The sequence below is a fragment of the Pleurodeles waltl genome, chromosome 8 (genome assembly GCF_031143425.1).
Source record: "Pleurodeles waltl isolate 20211129_DDA chromosome 8, aPleWal1.hap1.20221129, whole genome shotgun sequence".
Classification (NCBI taxonomy): Eukaryota; Metazoa; Chordata; class Amphibia; order Caudata; family Salamandridae; genus Pleurodeles; species Pleurodeles waltl.
In genome coordinates, this window is record NC_090447.1 from 747,372,436 (window position 1) to 747,396,352 (window position 23,917).

Consider the following 23,917-nt stretch of genomic DNA (forward strand, 5'->3'; position numbering starts at 1 on the left):
GCCTTTTGAACTCAGACTGCAAATTACTTACTACAATTCGGGTTATCTGAATTATCCCCATTGCTCAAACTATGATTCCTGAGGATCATAATGTCTTACTGCCAAATAGGTCAATAACTGCGAATAAATTTTTTTTGGATCCATGCCATTGATTATTTTTCAAGTAATCAAGAGAAAGCTGCTGTGTTATGATGGCTGTTGAAAAAGCTTAGTATAATGGGGGCCTTATTTTTTATTTTGGCTAAATTTGGATTTCCTGACCAACTTTTAAAAATGCTTAAAATCCTTTGTTAAAATGCTGAAGCTAGAAATATGATTAATTTAAAGGATGTAGGCTCACTTAATATTAATAGAGGGACCCGGCAGGGATAGCCAATGTCCCCAATTCTTTTTACTTTTTTTTATCGAGCCTTTGGCAGTAAAAATATGCATTCAAGATGCTATAGTTCCACCGTTGGAAGAGATGTAAAAAATTAATTACACTTTTTGCCAATGATATCATATTGTATTTAAAGGCTGAAAGGAGCAATATCCAAGGGCTGATGAATGAAATTTTAGAGCATATGGGTGTAGGGTGTTATAAAGTAAATCAGGTGAAAACAGGGCATCTAGCTTTTAAAGCACCACTCAGTGATCTCCCTCAAGAATGACATTATTAGTTTCTTCCCCACTGTCGAATTTATTATTTGGGAAGATAAGTCATAGATAACTATTTACAATGCTATGCTCAGCAAAGGTAAAGCCCTACTGGACAGATGGACGTTAATCCCTTTGTCACTAATAGGTAGGGTGGCTTTACTTAAAATGTTGATTTTGCCTCTATTTTTTTGTTCCTTTTTTCAAACCTCCTTATTAAGAATAGCAATGCATACTTTAGAGAGCTAGATTCACATATAATAACATTTGTTTGGAATAATAAACACCCCAGGGCAAAGCTGGTAATCTTGTGGTTGGATAAAGCTCAGGGAGGACTTGCACTACCTAATTTTTAGGCCTATTATCAGGCTGCATTATTGGACAATTTGCTTTGACTTTTTTCGGACACAGGAGTTTTTGATAGTTGTTATTAATACTCTTGGTGAAAAGGTCTGCAATTGATTTACCAGCTTTTTTAAAAACAGCAAAGCTTCCGAATAGGACCTTGTATTAGGTGCTTCATGTATTGGAAAGCCGTGTGAAGGCTTGTTTTTTATTCACAGCAGGTTCCAGCATGCCATGCAGTCAATAAGGGATTGCAAATATCTAGGAATCAGTTTGTCGAGATCCACCTTGGAATTGGAGAACGCTAAATATTCCAACGTATGAACTTTGGTATGCCAAAATGGAAAGGACTGAAGCCTTTGAGGAGGCATATGCCCGACAAGTTGGGAGTCTCTCTAGGGTCTTAGCAATTTGGAAATCATTTGAGCTCCTTGGCCACAATTCATGTCCATAGACAAACCCTTAGAATTAGTAGTATTTTAGCTTGCTTACGAAATCTGAGATTTTATATTTCCTGTTATAGAATAGGGATACATGTGCTAGTTTTTTTTTAAACTAAACACTGATGCACTTTATTAAGGGGTTGGTAGCGTGTGTGTTTATGACCAATTTCATTGTAATTTTGCACATATTTGCACAATTTATCATGTATATTTCAGTATCTAACAGGAGTCAGCTTCATTAGGGAGCAAGTGGAGTTAAAAGCCCATAAAAGCCGAGCTACACCTTGGATGAACTCTCCTCCAAATTCTGAATCTTGATGCTGCCCTAAAGAGGTATCACTGTAGCACTTTATTACCCTGTAACATGTTTATTATGAGTAAGGTGGTATGAAGAATTGTCTCCCAACATCAATCCGCTTGCTGCTCATTTCTGTTCATTATGTGATTATGTGATGTAATCGTTTCTTATACATTCATGATGTTTTCAAAGGCATATCATCATGGCACTTTATTGTTCTTAATCAAGAGGAGCGGGATGCCGGGGATTTCCTGCTAACGCGTATATTGGTTGCTGGAATCCATAGCTATTTACTATGTGATGGAATTGTTTCTTGTGTATTCATGATGATTTCAAAGACGTATCGTTATAGCACTTTATTATTCCTGTTGCACTTTAATCAAGATGATGGGAATACGGGTGATTTGCTGCTAATATTAAAATTTGTTGCTGGAATCAATTGTCAGTTATAGTCGCTGTAGTATTGGTTATTTATCATGTGATGAAATTTTAGTTTGTCAGCTTTTCTTTGTTTCTTCTCGTTTTTTGCTCAATAAAAAATAAACATTAAAAAAAAGATAATGTATTTCTCCATCCTTGAGGCAAATGTCAGTGAGATAAACTACCAGTCTTCTTGGAGGAAAAACTTACCTCCGGTAGCGGGTATGGCCACATGACAGGCAAATGTGGGGTAGCGAAGGAGCGTAGTGCATACCCAGCCTCAAGGAGCTAAGGCTTCAACATGCACAGAGAGCTTACACCGCTGAGGGAGAAAGAAGACATCTGGGACCAGATTCACAAAACTTTCATTCAATGCAGCGCTGTGTTGCATGACAGGGAGAGAGCAGGTGATCGCCATATCTACAGAGATGTGGCACTCTTCTCCCCGCTCCCTAGTGCCGGCACAGAATTCTGCTGCCGAGCGACACGCACCCACCTTTGTGCCATAGTGCAAGGCTGTGTGCGTGAGCCTAGCATAGGTTTTGTACTGGAAGGGTTCACTGCCAGTACCAAATACTATGCTCAGACTTAATTTAAAACTTGCTTTGTATGTGGGTTGTACAGTGCAGCACATATGCAGAGTCGGAAAAGAAAGGAGAAATGAAAACATTTCTCCTTTTAATGCCTGCTTTTCAGCAGCATTATTTTTTGGCGCAAAACCCTGTCTACTAGTGTTAGTAGATAGGGTTTTGGTCAAAAAGTATGAGTGGTAGCACAGGAACGCCCATGTACCACCCATGTTATACCTCCTTGATGCATACAAACCAAAGCAAATACCATTTGGATTTGTCAGTAAATCCCCCCAAAAGATTTTTGGGCATGTTTACATTGCAAAAGTAATGCAAACCTGACACAAAAGCTTTGTAAATCGTGGCTGTGGTCCCACCCAATCACATTACTGATCTGCAGAGAAGTTGTAGCTGGAATGGTGCTGGAGCCGGGCGGTCAGTCAGGGTGGCACACGTGGCTCCAGAGAAGTGCCAGGTGGCACTGCTGAGCAGTGAGGTCGTAAGAAGGGCCTGTCCTCTTCCACCAGTGAGACACATGCATAGTTTCAGTAAATAAAGACAAATATATTTATTCTGATTGAGGCTCTGTTTTAGAAACTGCCCAAACACAGGCCAACATAGACTTTTATTTATCATACTACATCATGATCATACCGTGAAAAACCCCTCAGATATCAGATGCATCTAATCGGTGGGATTCCTTTGCAATACTGCTTGCTATGCTATTCTGTGACACAAAAAAGCAGATGTGCCTATGCTTTCTATAAGCAGCATTCCCTCATTTTCGTGTAGCATTTGAAATCAGGTAATCCCCTTTGGTTCGGATAGAGTTATTTTATGAACCATTCACTGTGGCACGGTAACCGTGAGTGGGGTACAGGTTGTAGACACCCAAGAAGAGATTGGGGGTGGGACAAGTAGGGTCTCATTGACTCCCTGTACCTCCCACTGACTGGTGGGGCAGTAATGGACTACATGCTCTCAGTAAATTGCTAGCGCCCAGCAAATCCAGACTATACATTACTTGACACAAAGTCCAGAAGCATTGTTTGCGAAGTGAAGCCTGGCTCTTCTTTTTTCAATACCTGCCCCCAACCTCTTCAATGCAGGCCTGGGGCAGCGCAAGAGGACAGGCACAGTGTTGGACTCCACTAATCGTGTTGTGCATCCTGATTTCCCTCACTTACCCTGTGCACCCCTCATGGAGTTAGGTGTGTGACACAGGTGTACAGCAGCTCACTCCAGGTCTTTATGGACACTTTTTCAAGTCCTGCATTTTCTCCTACAAATCATTGATTACAAGTGTGTTTGTCTAATGAGTTCAGCAGAAGTACAAGACTACAGCATCTGCAAGCATTAGACTATCACACAAAAGTCCAGGACTAGAAGCATGATCTGTAATAACCCAAAGGGAGGTGATCACCCTAGAGTGATTGCTACTTTGTGAGGGGGCACATGACACACTGCTATGCAAGCACATAATACAGAGTGCCACTGTGAGGCAACTTGGGCTCTGTAAATGGATTATGTGCCTACAGTGCATGTAAGAAGCACCATCCACAAACATTAACATGCAGTCTATTTTGAATGATTGGTGATCCTGATTCAAAACATTCTCTAATTCTTTATTAAAAATAAACATATTCTTCCCAGAATGCCCCTGGTGTTTTTACTGGTGAACCAAAGACTGACAAACGTCCACATGGTGTTTTTATATAAGTACTTCCAAAATAATGTAATTTAATTACAAACAGCCTAGATATTCTGTACAGCACCATGCAAAAGTGTCAAATGCATGTAATATAAGACTTTTCCCCTAGATTTAGTGAGCACATGTTCTGTTGTGCTTTAGAAACAAATAAGGCCCATATACCGTATTATTACAAATTATTTAGACAAAACTGTACCAAATAATTAAACCGAGATTGGAAAAATCTCTAATTTAGGTTACCAATGTAGAAAGAATAGTCAATTGAACAGAAGTAGCTTGATAACCCATATGCTCTGCTCTTTCCCTCTCTCTGTTGACTAAATATACTTTGAAAGGTCAGCAATTAGTAAATTGCCTACCTTATGGCTTGGTTACCAACAATCAATGTTTTACTACACTCAGCCCCAAACTTTCCAATGCTCCTCATCAAGCTCATTAATCAGCCAGAGTTAACCCGTATAGGCCCATTCTGACTATAACAAGAATCATGTCGGAATACTTTCAGTAATTATGACACTATCCTCGAAAAGTTTTTTACATTCACTGTATGGATCGGTATAGTCTGGAGAAGCTTCATTTCACGGTCCCTAGTACTACTGTAATTTGCCACTCTGTCCTGAAGATGGTCTTGTGCACTATTTAGACACTGGAAGACAAACACGTCGATGCATTGGCCACTACAATTATCTGGAATGGACTCTTAAACCAGTCTACACAAAAAAGGACTCCGAGCGAGGTTGCTTAAATTATTGTGTTAAATTGAGCGGTCTCCATGCTGGTAAGGGTCACAAAATGAACTGAAGGATACCTAAGTGACCTTTAAAGCAGCTGGCTGGTGCCAAGTTCAGACCCTTATAATAACTTGGTTTATTTGTCTAATAAATACATATATGTGTTTTGTATACTTGACGTACGCCTAATCTCATTGTTTAATTGTATATATTGCATATCAGCATTGGATTGGATAGGTTTCCTACCAATCCTATAACTGTGTGATTCCTAGAAAATCACTCCTTCAGAAGTCCTTGTGTTTCTCAGATTCTGGAAGTTGACCAGTTTTACTTAGCCATCCTCAGCAAATGGGATAGGATACATGTTGTTCTTTTTAATTTCAATAAAAGTGCAATCACTTTGCAAGCATATAGCTTGTTTTGAGCGTAGGGATTTGGACCCTGTATCTGGCCACCCACTGATATTGTGCCAACATGTAATATAGTTCAGAATTTGGGGTTCCCAGGCACCTCTCAACAGGGGGAAGCTGGACTTTATGTAGTGCTACCCTGCGTCAACTCTTGTTCTACATTAGAGCAATTATTACAATGTCTAGTTCTAAAAAAAAGGACTTGGGCAGAAACTTGGTAGATTAGAAAAAAATTGTTATACAATTCCTATGGAGTAAGTAGGATGGTGCATCCGGTGAACATAAACTTCAGAATACAGGGACTAAGTTTGTCTATACCATTAGGAAATGTTGACCATTTCTAGCTAGATCATAGTGCCCCATCTGAACCTCTAAACTTACCAGAGTACCATATGGTATTGGCAACCTCGACAACTTGGATTCCCAAGGAAATAATGGAAACAGATCTACCCTTTCATTGTCGCTTTTCATGCCCAAGGTAAGACACAAGAAAGATACAAAAATGGATTTTAGAAAATTTATTGACGCATTTGTAGTCTTGTACAGAAAGCAGGAGCTGCGATTATTAGGCAAAGGAAACAAGCATGGTAACCAGCATTATAAGAATGGTAAAGAAGTTAAACAATTCAACTAAGATAATGTTACTGTGTTGGTACACTCCTATCAGTTACTACCACACTATTAAGAGCATAGTGGGAGTATCCTCTGCCAGGTCAATTTAGATAGACAAAACTCCCCATACCTGGGCAAGATGTGCCAGACAACCAGGAAGTCGGCCTGATGTAGTGTATCATTCATTGCAGGATGGAAGTCAGTGTCATCAGGGCTGCATCTTCGTCACATTGCACCACATTCCTGGATAATCCCAGGAGAAGTGCTCCTCTGAAGAGTGTAGCACAGAGGCAGTTTGTATAATGAAAACACTGTTCATATTGAACTGTGTCAGAGGTACAGAGCTGATGCAATGACTTGTCTGTAGCTTCAGAACTGTCTCCAATGGACAATCATGATACAAGGGCATTGCATTCTGTGTGCCTAGCCGTGGACGGAGTGTAAAGACTGCATGACATCAATGCTTACAAGGCTGCATCTATACTGTCTTCTCTGTACATTATCGCTTAAGTCAGTGGGGCTCAGTCTGTGTGGTGCGGCACCCCAGTGCACCGTCAAAACTAGCCAGGGACGTCGCTCGCTAAGGATTTCTGATTTTTGTTTTCAAGAAATGATCGGCAGTTAAAATCTAGAGAGAAATGTGAGGTTTTCAGTAAAAACATAAAACCTCCAAAGTTTTTCAGTAGATTGCAGCAGAGCATTATTTATAAAGAGTGCAGAAATGACTGTAACTAGTCCCTCCCACCTGGAGCAACGGTTCCTGCTCTGACCTGCATTTCAGCAAAGAGAAGGATGGGAGCCTCAACTGCTGTAAATTTGCATGTGCAAGAAATACAGGGATGGGAGCAGGGCGCAGGGCTCAGATAGCCATCTTTAAAGATGTTTAAAGGTGTTCAGAGGCTTGCGTTGCTCTTCTCCTTTAAAGCAGAAGTGACCGGCCTGCACCTGGAGGAGGGGCTGTATCATTACTTTCTTGGCTGGAATAGCCATACCTGTCTTTTACGGGATAATTTCAAGAAATGAATGTACCTCTTATAAAATGTTCTGTGTTTCCCCTCACTCACTGTGTCTCTCTCGCGGAGAGGATGGTCTCTCATTTCCTGCCTTGCACCAATAATTACCAATAAATTATTTATTTGGCATAATCAGCTTATTTTGAGAATGACAAACTTCAAAATATGAATATCAAAGAAATGCATTGGAAAATATAATAAATGTACACAATTCAATTGTCTCATTCATGACCTCATAAAACCTTTTGTATTACACATGTACAACTGATTGTGAGAGTGATTCTCCTGAACAAATTGACGTTTTCGCTTTTATTTGAACTAAGAGAATAAGAAAGCAAGCCAGGCCTAGTCTTTGTCTTATTGTCTATTTAGGGTCTAGCCTTCCTTGCTTTATAAGACTCCCTCATCTCCCCCGCTATAAGACCAAGCAACCCCAGTCACAGCTATACCAGCAAAGAAACTGACAAAGCTGGACTATTTACAGTGCCTCCTGAAGTGCTAGTCTAAACATTTATTTTTGTTCGGTAACTTGGGGTGGTTGAAAAATAATTAATGGTATGGTGTAGAGAAACTAAAGAGTTTGCTGTTTACCTGTCTCTGCTAGAGAAAGCCCAGTAGTTAGGCCACTTCTGTCCACCTACACACCCTTCAGGTAAGTCATCAACTCTGGTAAGGATTCCAATTCACACAAGTTTCTGCTGTGGCATGGTCCGAACTATTTTGGATTGAAACTACCTTATTTAGGGATTTGAATGTGTCTACCTGAGGGAAGTATTTTCAGTAGGTAGGATAGGATTACATCTATGATTATAATACCTTCATTGGCTTTATCTCAACTATTTTCAGGGAGAAAAACAGATGTGCTCCTGAGGCCGAGCTTACATCCCCCTACCTGCCAAAAAAACCTAGCATAATGAGGAGCCGCAGCCAACAGGTCAAGTGAGCCGTAGGTATAAAAAGTTTGGGAACCACTGGCACACAGTCAACGATTATAAAGATATGTAATCAGAAGTTAACTGTGATAGCTTATTAGAGTTGAGTTCTGACGTCACAATGCCTACTGCCAGATGAAGTTCTGGTCACGGAGCACAATTAAAACAGCTGTTTAAAGCAACAAAAACAAAATGATGCTTTTCTTTTTTTCTGCTCTGTGTTTTTTAACTCTACAGTGCCAAGCAGAAAGTAGATATTTATAGCAAAATGTTTGTTGTACTCCTTGGGTAATTATAGAAAAGTTTTTTTTTTTTTTTCTGCATGTTTCTGGTGAGCCTTTTTAATCAAATAGAAGCTGACTTCGATCCAACTGCTTCTAATATTATTTTTCAACAACTATCTAACAACTTTTTTTGATGTGTTTAATTTTGCACTAGTGATTCCATTTTTATTCTTCAAGTTTGCAACCATGCTCTCTTTCTTATGAAAGAGCTACGCACCAAGAATTTAAGTGGTTTGTGAAATGTGATGGTGTGAACATCTATTATAAAGGATAAGGTAACCCCCGCAGTACAGGATAAAGATATATATATATATGTATATTTCTTTTTGTGTCCTCACATCTCTTTATATACTTCCATTATGATCTGAACTGGCCCGCATTCCAGTATCTCCTAGAAGGGTATGAGACGATCGATGTAAGAAGTCCAAAACAATAGGGGTGAGGTCTCTAAGTACCTTCCCTAGTTTGAAATAATCATCAGACATTATACTGAGGAAGAGATGCTCAGAGCCAACCAGTTCACCCAAGGTTGCCAAAGCTTTTGTATATTTTTAACACCAGATCTACAGAGATCTAACTTACACACTTTTGTTACTGTGTACACCCATTCCAGTCGAGTTGGTGAAGTGGGGGAAATCCAATATCTACATACCTCCCGCCTACCTAAGAGTATTAAATAAAACAGCAGGTTTCTATAAGAGCTAGGCAGGTTTTGCAACTCTATAGAGCTCCCAACCAGAACTAATACAGGGGAGACCGTAAGCTGTACCTGTTAGACGTTAGCTATAACCTCAAAGATCTCAACCCAAAAGCTCGACATCCGAGAGCAAGACACAAGCATATGGACATAATCCGCCCCCTCTAGACCCCATTTCCTACAAGCTACCTGAGCATTCGTGCTTAATTGTTTTAATTTCCTTGGCGTATAATATGCCCTATGTAAGACAAAAAGGTGATTTTTCCTGAGGAATGCCGGTTTTACCACCCTATAAAGAAGCTGCCAAGACCATGTCCATAATTTATTAATATCTTCCCTGCTTGCCACATTGTCCCATAGAGAGCCAGGGAATTTCTGTTCACAATCTAAGCTATCTACAAATATTCTGTAATAGGTTGCAACTTCCTTCTTACCAGACTGATTCTTACTCCGTAACTCCTCTAACTCATTAGTCTCTTCACCCCTAACTTGTAAGGAGCTGGCCCAAGTTTGTAGTTGATAATATTTAAACCTGGATAATGAGCACTGCATCTCAGTTACAAAAGTCTCCCAAGATTTTAATACTCCTTCATGAAATACTTGTCCCCATTCTACAATACCAGCCTCCTTCAAAGGCCGGGATAAAGCATGTTTGAGGCAGTCCGGAGTTCCCGGGGAATCCCAAATAGGGGCATAAATACTATGGATAATCTCGTAATCTTCCTTATCTTAACCCACAGTAACGCGGCTGCTTGTAATGTTTTCAGCCTTACTCTTTTGTAGAACATTGGGTGTCCAAATGTATACATACATTTCTGTTCGCCCTTCCCCTCACCTTTCAACATAACTTTCTTCTGATGGGAGCCACCCTCTCCTTCTAGTAAATCCCTTACATTCTTTAACTGAAAGGCCCATACATATAGTTTAATGTTAGGGAGGGCAATCCCTCCTTTAACATGCTTCCTTCGAAGTTTTTTCCTTGCAATCCTGATCCCCAGATAAAGCTATCTATTCTTGCTTGAAGACCTTGTATCCTCTTTTCCTTAAACTCTAACGGGATCATATTGAAAAGAAAAGTACGTTTAGGAAGAATACACATCTTTACTAAATTTACCCTCCGATATAAAGTCAAAGGTAGATATGCCCAACTTAAAATAATTTTATCTATTTCTTGTGCAACAGATTTCAAATTTACTAAAGCAATATCTTCCAAATTTTTGCAGATCTTAACACCGAGATATTTTATCTCCTCTTTTATTAACCTATGTTACATATTCATATTCCATGTCATTATCTCTGTCTTTGACATATTAACCGCATATCCGGACACCTGACCAAAATCACATGTTATCACCTCAAGTCTACCTAGCGTCGATGGGAGGTCTTCTGTGAAGATCATAATATCATCAGCATACAGGGATTTTTTTTTTCTCCCAACCCATATAGACAAATGGCTTAATCAGAGAATCTTTTTTAATCATAAGGGCCAATGGCTCTATGTATAAATCATATAATAACAGAGAGAGAGGACAACCCTGCCTAGTCCCTCTGGTAATAGAAAAGGAATTAGTTAAATTTCCGTTTATTAACAATCTCGCCGATGGGGTATTGTAAATACTTTTTAGAACCTCACACAATTATGGTCCAAAATTTAAATGTGTTAGAATAAAATCTAAGTAATTCCAGTTCACTCTATCAAACTCTTTAGTGGCGTCCAAAGTTATAACTGCCAGAGGTAGTTCGAATGCCCTTGCTAAATCAATTGCCCCTATCAATTCATGGGACAGTTGATGCATATAGCTACTCTTCAATAAACCCTTCTGGTCATCCTGAATCAAAAGTGCCATACTTCTCCCCAATCTGTTGGCCAAAATACTAGTAAATATTTTATACCTGTTATTTAGTAAAGAAATTGGCCTATGTGATTCACAAAGTAAAGAGTCCTTCCCAGGTTTTGAAATAATCATAATTATTGCTTCATTCCAGGATATGGGGAGTCAAGATTCTCCCCTCCAAATAAGATCGAAGAGGTCTTTGAGAACTGGAGTTAGAACTCCACGTAGTTTTGCATAAAATTCAGCAGGTAAGCTGTCGGGTCCAGCTGCTTTCTTCTTGTTACTTTTAGAAATAGCCTGTGCTACCTCGTCCTCTAAAGATTCTTCCTCCAATAATGTCTGCCCTTCATCATCAAGCTTTTCCATCCTTAATACTTCTACATCTGGCAACCTAGCCTCCACTGTATCTGATAAGTCTTCTGTATACAAAACTTCAAAAAAGCTCACAAATGCTTTCTAAATCTCTGAAGGATCCCTTAAAATCACCTCTGTAGTGGGGTCTCTTATCTCTGAAATCTCATTCGTAGCAAAATCTGATTTTGCTTTCCATGCCAACAACTTTCCCGCGCTCTCACCATATTAAAAATTTGCAAATTTACTTGCCTCCCACCTTTTCTTTACTCATGCTTCTATTACTGCTAGCAACAAAGCCCGTTTACACAGCAGCTCAAGTAATATTGTCATCATTCTTTCCCTCAAGCTGTAATTTTACTAGCTTCCCTTCTAAACTCCCTAATTCATTCTCAAGATTCTGAATTTCCTTCCTATATTCCCTATTTCTCTGAGCAGAAATACTAATAAAAATCCCCCTGATAAAGGCTTTATAAGAATCCAATACCACATGGGGGGGAGGCCGAATTCAAATTGAGTTAAAAAAAACACTTAGTTTCCCTCGACAGGTGCTCAGCAACTTTAGTATCGTTCAGGAGAGAGCGATCCAACGTCCATCTTCTTGCTAATCGTGACCCTGCCTCCTCCAAAGTCAACATTACTGAAGCATGATCAGATAGGTGAGCTGAGATATGTTGGACGTCCACCATGGATGCCCTAAGTGACTTAGCTAATAAAAAGTAGTCTCTCCTGGAATGATGTTTATACTTTTTATTATGTAAAGTAAAGCTACGAGAGTGTCCTTGAGACTCTCTCCAGATGTCTGCCAATGCATAGTGCTCCATCATTATCTTAATATACGCTGACGACTTCTGACATCCAGACGCTTTACTTCCAGTGGAGTTATCTGATACATGATTTAATACTGTGTTAAAATCACCAACCATTATAATTGGGTGCTGGGCATCCGACAGCTCATTACATACTTCCTGCAATGATGTTGTGTCATCCTAATTTGGGCCATAATAAGATACTAAAGTATAGAAAACTTTGTTAACCCTAATATCTGGCATAACCCATCTACCTTTCAAATCCGTCTTAGAATGCAGGATAGAAGCATTAAAAGCACTTTTCACCAAAATCACAACCCCTTTAGAATGTGACGTATTGCTTGAACAAACCATTTGCTTACCCCCGGTCAGGGATTGAAAGATCTCATGGGCTTCTACAGTTGCTAGATGGGATTCTTGCAGCTTTACAATCTGAGCTGGGGAATCCCTGATATACTGTAAAATATAATTCCTTCTTTGCCTAACCCGCAATCCATTCACATTCCAAGAGAGAATTTGAAAACTACCTCCAACCATTTCTGCTGTGTTTTTAAAAAAAGTCTTACGGCCTCCCTTACGAACATTATTGCCGGCCAGGCCATCTTAATATAAGGTACACATTTTTCCTTTCCCTGACCCTCCTTCCACCCCCCAAAAACCCCCCACCCCATTTTCCCAAACCCCCTCAACCCCCCACCCCGGGGAACCCCCCCTATCTTTACTAGCTGTTAAGCCTTTTGCCACTGCTTAGCCCCTTCATCATACTATCAAAAATCTAACGCAATTAAGAGCAGAGAGAGAGAGAAGACTGGGCTTAAAGTCAAATCAAATTTTAGCCTTCTTTGAATTTGTCCATTAGAGAGAGTCTGCTTCCTGAACATCCCGTAAGTTATACATTTTGTTATTTCTCATCACTCTCAGGGTCGCTTGAAAGTTTAGTTGGGCCGTGGCTTCTAACTTCTTAAAGTCCACCATCCTCTTACCTAACTCCCACTGTCTATTAGAGGTGGTGCAAGAAACATCAGATCTAATCACAAAGGAATAACCTTTTGCCGTTAGTGTTCCCATTTTTAGGGCTTTTAAGAGGATTTTCTCCTTAATTGCATAGGTAAGGAGGTTCACCAGTATCCTGCTAGGTTTGGTCCTATTTAGTGGCTTCCGGAAGGGATCCCTATGAGCACGCTGCATATCTTTAATTAGTACATCCTCGGGCCCATTCCACACACCACTTTGTTTCAAAAGATCTACCACAAGAATTCTAATATCATCTCCTTCAGCCCCTTCCGGGACATTGATTATTTTAATGTTGTTCCTTCTCGCATTGTTCTCTAAAATTTCCAATATCTCATACTTCTGGTTTCCCATAACTTTCAGTGCACCAATTTCTCTAGTATGTTTCTCTACTGTTTCATTTAGCTGGTCTACTTGTTTTTCCAAAACCTGGGTTCTTTGAGTTAATAAGTACATCTTATTTGCCAGGGCCTCACATACTTCCTGAATCCCCGTCTGATTTGTCTGAGAAACCAAGAAACCCTGCCTAACTTCATTCGATAAGGAGTGCAGTAAGGATTCCAGGTAGGTTGACTGGCCGGACAGCAAATGTATTTCTTCTGACAGCTCTTGCTGAGATTCAGATGAGTCTCCTATTAAATTTCCTGAGGTGGCATTCCCCAACAGGGGGGGTGTTCCTTCTCCTGTACAGAGTAGGGACTGCACCAGCCTGCCCGACACTGGCACCCCCAGCTTTTGTACCTGGGGAGAGTATAGACCGAGATAGAGAAATGGACAGAGGCAAATTTATTTGCCCTCCCTCCTCACAATCACTTTGCGAGATTCCGTTTGGGTCCACAGCCAAGGGGGCAGGCGGGGGGTGAGAGAAGTAGCCATGGTGGCAGCTGCGTTCTTTGCCTTAAAATACCTGAGAGAGGGTGTAATTCTTCACTGCTGAAGGGGGAAGGAGAGCTGCTTTTTCCTTCCCCCAATTTTCGTTTTTTGTGTGACAAGCAAATTACTCCCTTCCGTGAAATAAGTAAAGTATTCTTACTAATGTCTTCGACTGGACCCACCACCACACTATCTTCTTCACATCCCCCCAACAAAAAACTATCTTCCTGGAGGAGCCCTCCCTCCTTCCTAGAACTAGGGGAGAAGGGGTACCACTATCCAGGACATTCAACGCATCCAGACCTGTGATGCCCCCACTCCTCCCAGTACCTGAGAGGTGGTGTCTGTGTTGCTTTGGAAGTCACTTTGAGGATCAGGCTCCCCGTGCTTGTAGAAAGGAAAGGGATTCCTTCCCTCTCCCAAGAGGCAGCGTCTCTTTCCGTGAGCTCCTCATGCTTCCCCGATGACTTGTGCAGCCTCTACCGAGGATACCCTCGATCGCGCCTCTCAGCGCGACCCTGGAGGTAAGAGTTCTGACTCTCCTTACTTCGAGAGCGGTGTGCTCCCAGTTGCCACCACTCTCCCTCGCTGTCCCTGCTTCTTTCGATGTTGGCGTCCTGACCTGAGTCAGGACGGGGTCGCATGGCCTGGTCCGCGGCAGCATGTACCGCGGTAAGGTTAGGTGCTCCCGTAAAGAAGGGGTCACTTCTCAGTCGTCCTCTCTCTGCTCTGCTGCTTGGGCTAGTGCAGCGCCACAACTAGACTAGCAGTGTCTATGCTGCTGGTCGCTAGCTGCTATGTTCCCCCAAAGCTAAGTTTAGTGCATTTGTTGTTACAGAGTTAGCCTTATTGAAAACTCTCTGCCCCCATTTTCATTCTCACTTCTCAGGCATCAATACAGTATTCCTTTGGATGAACGGTTGCTCTTACTGACCCTTGTTGACTCTTGTTAGATGTTTTGGAATACCACAAAAGAGCCAATTATATGTCTGAATTTACCAGTAGGGAAACAAAGAAAAGCTGCTGTACCTGCTGGGTTATTTCAGATGATGGTTTCAGCAACGCACTATAGTTGGAAGTTTAGAACAAGAGCAGGAAAGTGTAAGCACTGGAGAATCAGGATAGGGATATTGCAAGTCATCTCGGAGTTTCATAACCTTATAAACGAACTTTGTGTTCAGCCTCGTTCTTCTATACGGCCATGGAACTTCTCTGCCACTTGTGATATCCTTTTAATGTACAACAGGAGATACTTTATCCTATATATATTAAAATGTTGCCTGCATAAAGTGATGCGAGTTGCATCATGTATATCTATACCACTTCTCCTACCTTTACATTGCATCATAATAGCGAGCGATTCCATTGCCAATGTGAATATCTGTGGGGAACCTCTTTTCATGAAGCACGGTTCCAATATTCTTCCCATGCACACCTTTGCTAATGGCTGAATATATAACAACAACATTGATTTCATTAAGCTCTCCCCAAAGCCGAGGTATCTCATTACTGTAAATATTTACTTCCAGCTAATGGTATCAAAGGCTTTTTTTGTTTACTATATTTTGATGTAATTCCTATTCCTTTTCTGTTTTTCTTCCTCTTCTTGTTTCATAGTATTTGTATTTCCAGTGAACATAGTCGTACTAATTTCAGAGTTTTATTTGATAGTTGATTGCCTTTATTGAAGAAAACATGATTGCATATTTTTGTTGACAATCATTAACAAGAGAAAAATAAATAGTTTGTAAAGCACAGAATCAACCAAGGTAGGTCTTTAATTTCAAGCAACACTCAGATTTATACTCTAGTCAACAAGGGCTTCTAATTGTTGATCGCTGGACATAATTCTCACAAGGAATGCAAGAAGGTGCCAAGCTGAGCTCATGAGAACCAGGGAAATGGACTTCGAGAGTTCGAAAAGGTAAACAGATTTCCCCTGACTAAGCTAATTAACAACAACACGCCTGCAGGGCCAACACACATCAGAGACGGGCACATCCTGTGAGCTATGTTAGCACGAGCTGGAAATTATGGCTGAAGCAGGCGACAGCTACCCTGAGAAAGAAAAACACATTTAAAGTTCTACATCATCTTGGACATCAACATATATTTAATCTTTATTTGGCCCTTTTGTTCTATATAGCCTTGGAAAAAAATGGAAAAATGAACCCAACATAAAAACAATTCTTTGGGACTTAAACTTTTCCGAACTGGATGAACAGAAGATGTTCCAGGCTGATAAGTCGTTATATGAAGCTCATTGTATTCTCATCTTCTGTGTTTAAAAGGTTATCTCACAGTGAATATACAACTATGGAATCACTTGTCTACACTTGCTGCAGTTCAGCATCTCTTGCTCTAAACTCAGCATGAGCTCCCTGTGTCTGCTGTCCCCTGCCGTGTGGGATCTGGGTGAAGTAAAGTGAGATATAATATTGGCGGCAGAGGGAAAGAAAGAGAGAAAGATGAAAGGAACAGATAGGTGAAATCTGAACCTGAAGAAGAATACTCCACCAAATTATTGAAAACCGCACATGGCATTCTTAGGAAAAATGCAAATTCTTCACTACATCTTGGTGAGATCACTGTTCTGTGATGTTGGGTGCTGAGTGGTTTAGGACCCGTTTACTATTACTGCACTTTAAACTTCCAAAATATGTACCAGAAACTTGAATTTTTCCACATCTCATGTCATACCTGAGTCCAATTAACAGGCAGTATTCTTGGATCTGAACACTTGCTATGATTTCCAAGTGAAGCTTTCCCTCAAGTTCTAGAGCTTCGTTTGCAACATATGAGCTTCGAAAGGGTAGGAGCAGTTTCTTCCCCACTTATCCCATGGATCAGTGGAGTGCTTTGCAGCAACGAATGTACCCCACTTTGCTACTGTGGAGGCCTCAAAGTACCTGCATCCTGTGTGAATAGATTGTTTGCTGTCTCCAAAAGGAACGGAGAGGACGTAGGCACTTGTGATGCTTCCTGCCCTGCGACTGAGTATACTCTAGTGAAGTAAGAAGCTTGACGCTTGAGATTCCGCTCCACCTACCTGAAAAGTGTACACTTAAAAACTCCTTTCTTTAGTTTTTAGATATGAGAGTATTTGTCCAACCAGCAAATTAGCAACCCAGTTGGCCAGCTCCCATCCCACATTCCAGCTGTCGGAGGTTTTTTTTTTTTATTTACTAATCATTACACTACAAGGTTCTTAAAGCTGAGCCAAATCCTTGGATCCCGTTCAGGCTGGCCCAGCAAACATTGCCTGCTAGAAAGTGCTGGGCTACTGAATAGTCTTAAAAAGAGAAGCAATTGTCAGGATAATGCCATCCTGCAATCCGGTGACATTCACAAAGGGTCCTATCTTTATTCCTGAGTAGAATTATATACATTTCTACGCACCTTGCATTCCCATATCCACTTCCTATTTCAGTGCAGACTTCTTCGCCGCCTTCCTGATGAATCATGGTACTTGCAGTCCTTTCTATCTTCAAACCCTGCCTGATTACACTGTGGTGGTGGAACTCTGTTCTCCATCTTGATTCCCAGGTCTTCTGGGCTCTCTGCATCTGCACTTCTGCATTCTGCATTCTGTATACTTTTCACTTTCTTGGCTCCAAACTGTGCTCCATTTCTGGCTTTCCTGTGAATGTCTTGTGTCCCCTGGTTTTGCTTCTCTTTCCCTTTCCAAGTCCTACCTCAGTCTTCCCTTTATTGGTGGTTCTTCAATTCTTTGCACCTGCTTGATTCCTTCCACCTGCCTCTCTTCATGCACTTCTGCTTCCCCCTCAACCTCCTGCTATTTCTGCCTGCTGAGTCCAGAAAGCAGACGTTCTCACCTGACCATGCTGCTGAAACTCCTTGCACTCTGTGATCCTTGTACTATAATATAGCATGTTTGCCTTTTGATTTTTGTTTACATTATTTGATTCTAAGTCCCTGTTCTGAATAGGGATTTATGTATGTTGCCTGCCTCTTGTTCTTCCTGTTTCTTTGTTCCTGTGTTTGCCTTGTTTCTAATTCAGACTGCACATATTCAAACCTGTCTTGTATATGCAGATTCCTTGTCTTGTATTCTGTTTTCTATTTCTGAAAGCATATTCTTTTCCTGTTCTAGTTAATTGGTCGATTTCCAGTATTCACAGTTGTGTGCACTCCAGTCCTATCTCTGACCCTTATGTTATATACACTGAAACATGCACCATTACACAAAAGATTGGTGATACACCTAAAGATTGATGGTCTGTATTTCATTGATTTCTTTCTGCAGTATACTAACCTGTAGACAGCGGTGTTCTTTAGTTCAAGTGACCCAGGAAAACAATGGAAGATCATCTAGAGTGACCACCATTCAGGATATTTCAGATGCTATTTCCAAGCCTGCGCTTTGTACGTTAGCCTCCTGCATTCTGGCTGTTGGAGTTTTGGTTTTCTCTCATACAAATAATAAGGCTAAAACATCTTAAATAATATTTTGCAGGTGAAAGGTTGAAGACTGGTGACAGCATCGTAATGATCTGAAGTTAGGTGGTCACGCTAAGTCTACATATTGAAAGCAGAAGCATGCCATTTTGCATCTCCAATTTCAATATAGCTTCAAGTTACATCACGGAGCTCATTACAGATTTGCTTCAAGGACCTGGTGTGTGCTGATGTGCACCTTGACAGGGAGCATTCACCACTACCCAATTACAAATAAAATGTGCTCTCTCCTGCACATGTGCATCAAATAAAGGTGAAATGACAAGCAAACTACTTCTCCATCTTTCACTGCAGATGGACTGGGCTGTGTGTGGAGGAAGAACAGGGATTCACTCACAGGTGTTCACAATCTGTATATGCACCCTTCCCTGTGGGGTGATTCCTGGGAGTCCTTTGGGTCTCTTCGTCCCCTCTAAAAAGACAGTTTCATAGCGAAGGGGTCACATTTGGTGTCACTTCCTAAGTTGTGCAGTTAGTACAACTCCAAAATGCCTCCTTGAGATGTGCCTGAATCTGTAATATGGTGCTGGCATATGAGCAAATAGGTTCGCTTATTAGTATAGAGCCACACCCCATGTAAATGAGAGAAGGACTGCTTCATATTGTGTGGGCAAATGGACCTGCATAATGTATGTTACAAAAGCAGACACAAGTATCGGCAGAGTGGAAATGCCACCAGGGCCACAATTCAGAGCTGACTCTTTACCTTTTGTTGGAAAATGGCCACCTCTGAAGGTCACCCCAAATTTAATTTACTTGTAAGTCCCTTGTAACGCGGTCTACCACATACACAGGGCCTGTAAATGAAATGCAACAAGTGGGGCCGCAGCTCTGATTGTGCCACCCACTAAAGTAGCTGTTTACACCTGTCTCAGACCTGCCACTGAAGAGCCTGTGTGTGCAGTTTCACTGCCACTTCGACTTGCCATTTAAAACCCCATGCCAAGCTTTAAACTACCCTTTTTTGATAAACAGATTTTATTTAATTTTGCAATAAAGGTACAAAGGAAGAATGATACTATGGTGGTCATTCTGACCCTGGCGGTCTTTGACCGCCAGGGCGGAGGACCGCGGGAGCACCGCCGACAGGCCGGCGGTGCTCCAATGGGGATTCCGACCGCGGCGGTAAAGCCGCGGTCGGACCGGCACCACTGGCGGGGTCCCGCCAGTGTACCGCCGCCCCATTGAATCCTCCGCGGCGGCGCAGCTTGCTGCACTGCCGCGGGGATTCCGACCCCCCCTACCGCCATCCAGATCCCGGCGGTCGGACCGCCGAGATCCGGATTGCGGTAGGGGGGGTCGCGGGGCCCCTGGGGGCCCCTGCAGTGCCCATGCCACTGGCATGGGCATTGCAGGGGCCCCCGTAAGAGGGCCCCTACATGTATTTCACTGTCTGCTGCGCAGACAGTGAAATACGCGACGGGTGCAACTGCACCCGTCGCACAGCTTCCACTCCGCCGGCTCGATTCCGAGCCGGCTTCATCGTGGAAGCCTCTTTCCCGCTGGGCTGGCTGGCGGTCTGAAGGCGACCGCCCACCAGCCCAGCGGGAAAGTCAGAATTACCGCCGCGGTCTTTCGACCGCGGAACGGTAACCTGACGGCGGGACTTTGGCGGGCGGCCTCCGCCGCCCGCCAAGGTCAGAATGAGGGCCTATGTCTTATAAAATAAGGGGGCAAAAGGTCCTACGTAATTAATCTCAATCCCCATCCCTGACCCCATACCTCCCCTACCCCACCCCTATAGTTCAATCTTCAATATCAGGCATCATCTAGTTAGGCAGATACTCTATTATGTTACCACCATTTACCCCAAATTTTCAAGAATTATTTGGGGCAGCCTCAGGCCCTATGGATCGGCTCCTCCTCTCTGGCACACCAATCCATGACAGCGTGCCTCTGTGTCAACTTCGTGGAGTCCGGGTGTTTCCAGAATTGTGCTACGTCTCTTTCTGCCGCTATGGTGCCTAGGCCTAACAGGGCTCTGTCCCCCTGGGTGCCCCCAAGATCCTATCTCATGCCAAATAGTGGCAGTTTGGGATTTGTTTGGATTGGAACATCCAGAATGACCATTAGTGTGTCACAAATTCTAGATCAATACTGGGCATTTATCGGGCACTGCCATACCATATGGAATAAATCAGCTGTGGCTGAATGACAGTGCATGCAATAGGGGTCTGAGAGGATAGCTGCTGCATACAGACACTGTGGCATCATGTATGTCTGGTGTAAATAGTGTAGTTGTATCTGGCATAGGCGTTTCCAGATCACTAGCTCTCAGGGGGCCATGCATGCCTTCCACCATTCAACCTCCTCCATCTCCCTGACTGTTAGAAATGGGCTTTATGCTTGGCAGTCAGGCTACCCTCTGTCCAAGCAAGAACCCTCACTCTAGTCAGGGTAAGTCACACACTATCCAAATTATCCTGTGCCCACCCTCTGATAGCTTGGCACGAGCAGTCAGGCTTAACTGAGAAGGCAATGTGTAAAGTATTTGTGCAATAGATCATACAATAACACAATATAGCACCACAAAAATACACCACACAGTGTTTAGAAAAATATAGAATATTTATCTGGATATTTGTAGATCAACACAATAAAAGATCCAATAAGAATTTGTAGAAATATCACTGAAAGGTGATATAAAGTGTCTTAAGTCTTTAAAAAGCAAACAAAGTCTCTATCAAGCACAAAGTACCTGGTTTGGAGTGGAAAATCTCTGCAGAGGGCCGCAGAGGAGGAGATGTGTGGAAAAATGGTGTGTGCGTCGGTTTCGCCCCTTCACACACGGACTTGCGTCATTATTTTTCACTCGGGGAAGACGTGCGTCGTTTTCCGGCATGCGGGCTGACTCCTTCTATGGTTCGCAGGATTACCAGATGTCCCAGGGTCTGTGCGTGGAATCCTAGACATGTTAACCGGCTGCATGTCGTTTCGGGGAGCTGTGCGTGGAATTTTCTTCCTCACGGCAGGCGTCGCGTAGATTTCCTCTCTGGAAGTCGGGCGGCATTGTCTAGGCGAGGCCGTGCGTCGAAGTTCCAGTTGCACTGTAGGCGTTGCGTCGAGCGTTGTCTTTCCGGATCGGCGTGCGGTGAATTTCTCACCGCGGAACAAACTGTGCGTCAAATTTTTGGGCGCACACGGCGTCCAGTGGAAAGAAAGAAGTCTTTTTGGTCCTGAGACTTCAGGAAACAGGAGGCAAGCTCTTTCCAAGCCCTTGGAGAGCACTTTTACAGCTAGACAAGAGTTTATCAAGGCAGCAGGCTAACAGCAAGTCAGCAGTCCTTTGTAGAAAGCAGACAGGTGAGTCCTTTAAGCAGCCAGGCAGTTCTTCTTGGCAGGATGTAGGTTCTGGTTCAGGTTTCTTCTCCAGCAAGAGGTGGTAGGGCAGAGGCCCTGTTTTATACTAAATTGTGCCTTTGAAGTGGGAGTGACTTCAAAGAGTGGCTAAGAAGTGCACCAGGTCCCCTTTCAGTTCAATCCTGTCCGCCAGGGTCCCAGTAGGAGGTGTGGCAGTCCTTTGTGTGAGGGCAGGCCCTCCACCCTCCCAGCCCAGGAAGACCCATTCAAAAGGCAGATGTATGCAAGTGAGGCTGAGTACCCTGTGTTTGGGGTGTGTCTAAGTGAATTCACAAGGAGCTGTCAACTAAACCTAGCCAGATGTGGATTGTAAGGCACAGAAAGATTTAAGTGCAAAAAAATGCTCACTTTCTAAAAGTGGCATTTCTAGAATAGTAATATTAAATCCGACTTCACCAGTCAGCAGGATTCTGTATTACCATTCTGGCCATACTAAATATGACCTTCCTGCTCCTTTCAGATCAGCAGGTGCCACTTCAACAATGTATGAGGGCAGCCGCAATGTTAGCCTATGAAGGGAGCAGGCCTCACAGTAGTGTAAAAACGAATTTAGGAATTTTACACTACCAGGACATATAAACTACACAGGTACATGTCCTGCCTTTTACCCACACAGCACCCTGCTCTAGGGGTTACCTAGGGCACACATTAGGTGTGACTTATGTGTAGAGAAAGGGAAGTTTTAGGCTTGGCAAGTACTTTTAAATGCCAAGTCGCAGTGGCAATGAAACTGCACACACAGGCCTTGCAATGGCAGGCCTGAGACAAGGTGAAGTGGCTACTTAAGTGGGTGGCACAACCAGTGCTGCAGGCCCACTAGTAGCATTTAATCTACAGGCCCTAGGAACATATAGTGCACTCTACTAGGGTCTTACAAGTAAATCAAATAGCCAATCATGGATAAACCAATCAACAGTACAATTTACACAGAGAGCATATGCACTTTAGCACTGGTTAGCAGTAGTAAAGTGCCCAGAGTTCAAAAGCCAACAACAGAAGGTCAGAAGAAATAGGAGGAAGGAGGCAAAAAGTTTGGGGATGACCCTGTCAAAAAGCCAGGTCCAACACTGACCCATTGCTCCCACTTCCAACCAGGCCCTTCCAGTGTCTCCAGTGTCTCTGGGGCAGGGTGCGATATAGTTGGAAAATACCACAGGGCCCCATCCTCCTCATCCTCCTCATTAACAGCTTCACTTCGAGAAGGTTTAATTCTAGGAGACTCCGAAGGCGTGCGTTGTAGCGACCAAGAACGTGACGTATCCGAAGGTATTTGTGAAACTGAGAGTGACAAGGTAAGAATTGAGCCCGGAGGTCAGCTAATGAATACATATTAGACTCGTGCCATACGTCAGCCAGCTAAGTGATCCCTAGTAGGTCCCATTTGCAGAAGCCATCCAAGTGTGACTGATGCTCCAACCAACAACCCCTCCAAAGGTGGGTTTGGCCAGTGAGGCGTCCATTGCAACCCATATAGTGAAGGGCCCACCTCCATACCACAAATATCATCCTAGTGACTTCTAGGATTTTATGGGTATTGGTTCGCAACAGAGGCGGATCACCCCACATAGACCCAGTCTATAGAGTTCCAGTCAATATGCTGGATCATCACAGCCACCCTTCAACCAGCATTTATAATCAGTAGATGTGATGCCCAATAGTAGAGGTGAATGTTCAATGCAGCTATACCACCAACACAAACTGAGTAGCGGCATTTGGTGTGTGCGATCTGGGGTGGGTGACCATGCTAAAGGAAGGAACGCAACAGTGCCGCTATGATGCAAAAGCAGGTGTCAGGGATGGGAAGTGGAAAGTTCTGCAGAGTGTATAAGTATTGGAGTAATATCATCATTTTGATTAGGGTAACCCTACCCAGGAGGTCAAGGTGAAGGTTTTGCCATGCTGCTAGGTTACTTTTGGAGGTCCTCACAGGGAGAACTAGGTTAAGTGTGTGGGTATGATCGGGCAGTGTTGCTTTATGGATCCTGCGGTATTTAAAGCTAAGATGGTTAATGGGGATGCCGTCCCACTAATCGCTCTATGCATTGTCTCCCCGCAATCGGACAAACAAGGATTTCCCCTTATTTAGGTGGAGGATAGA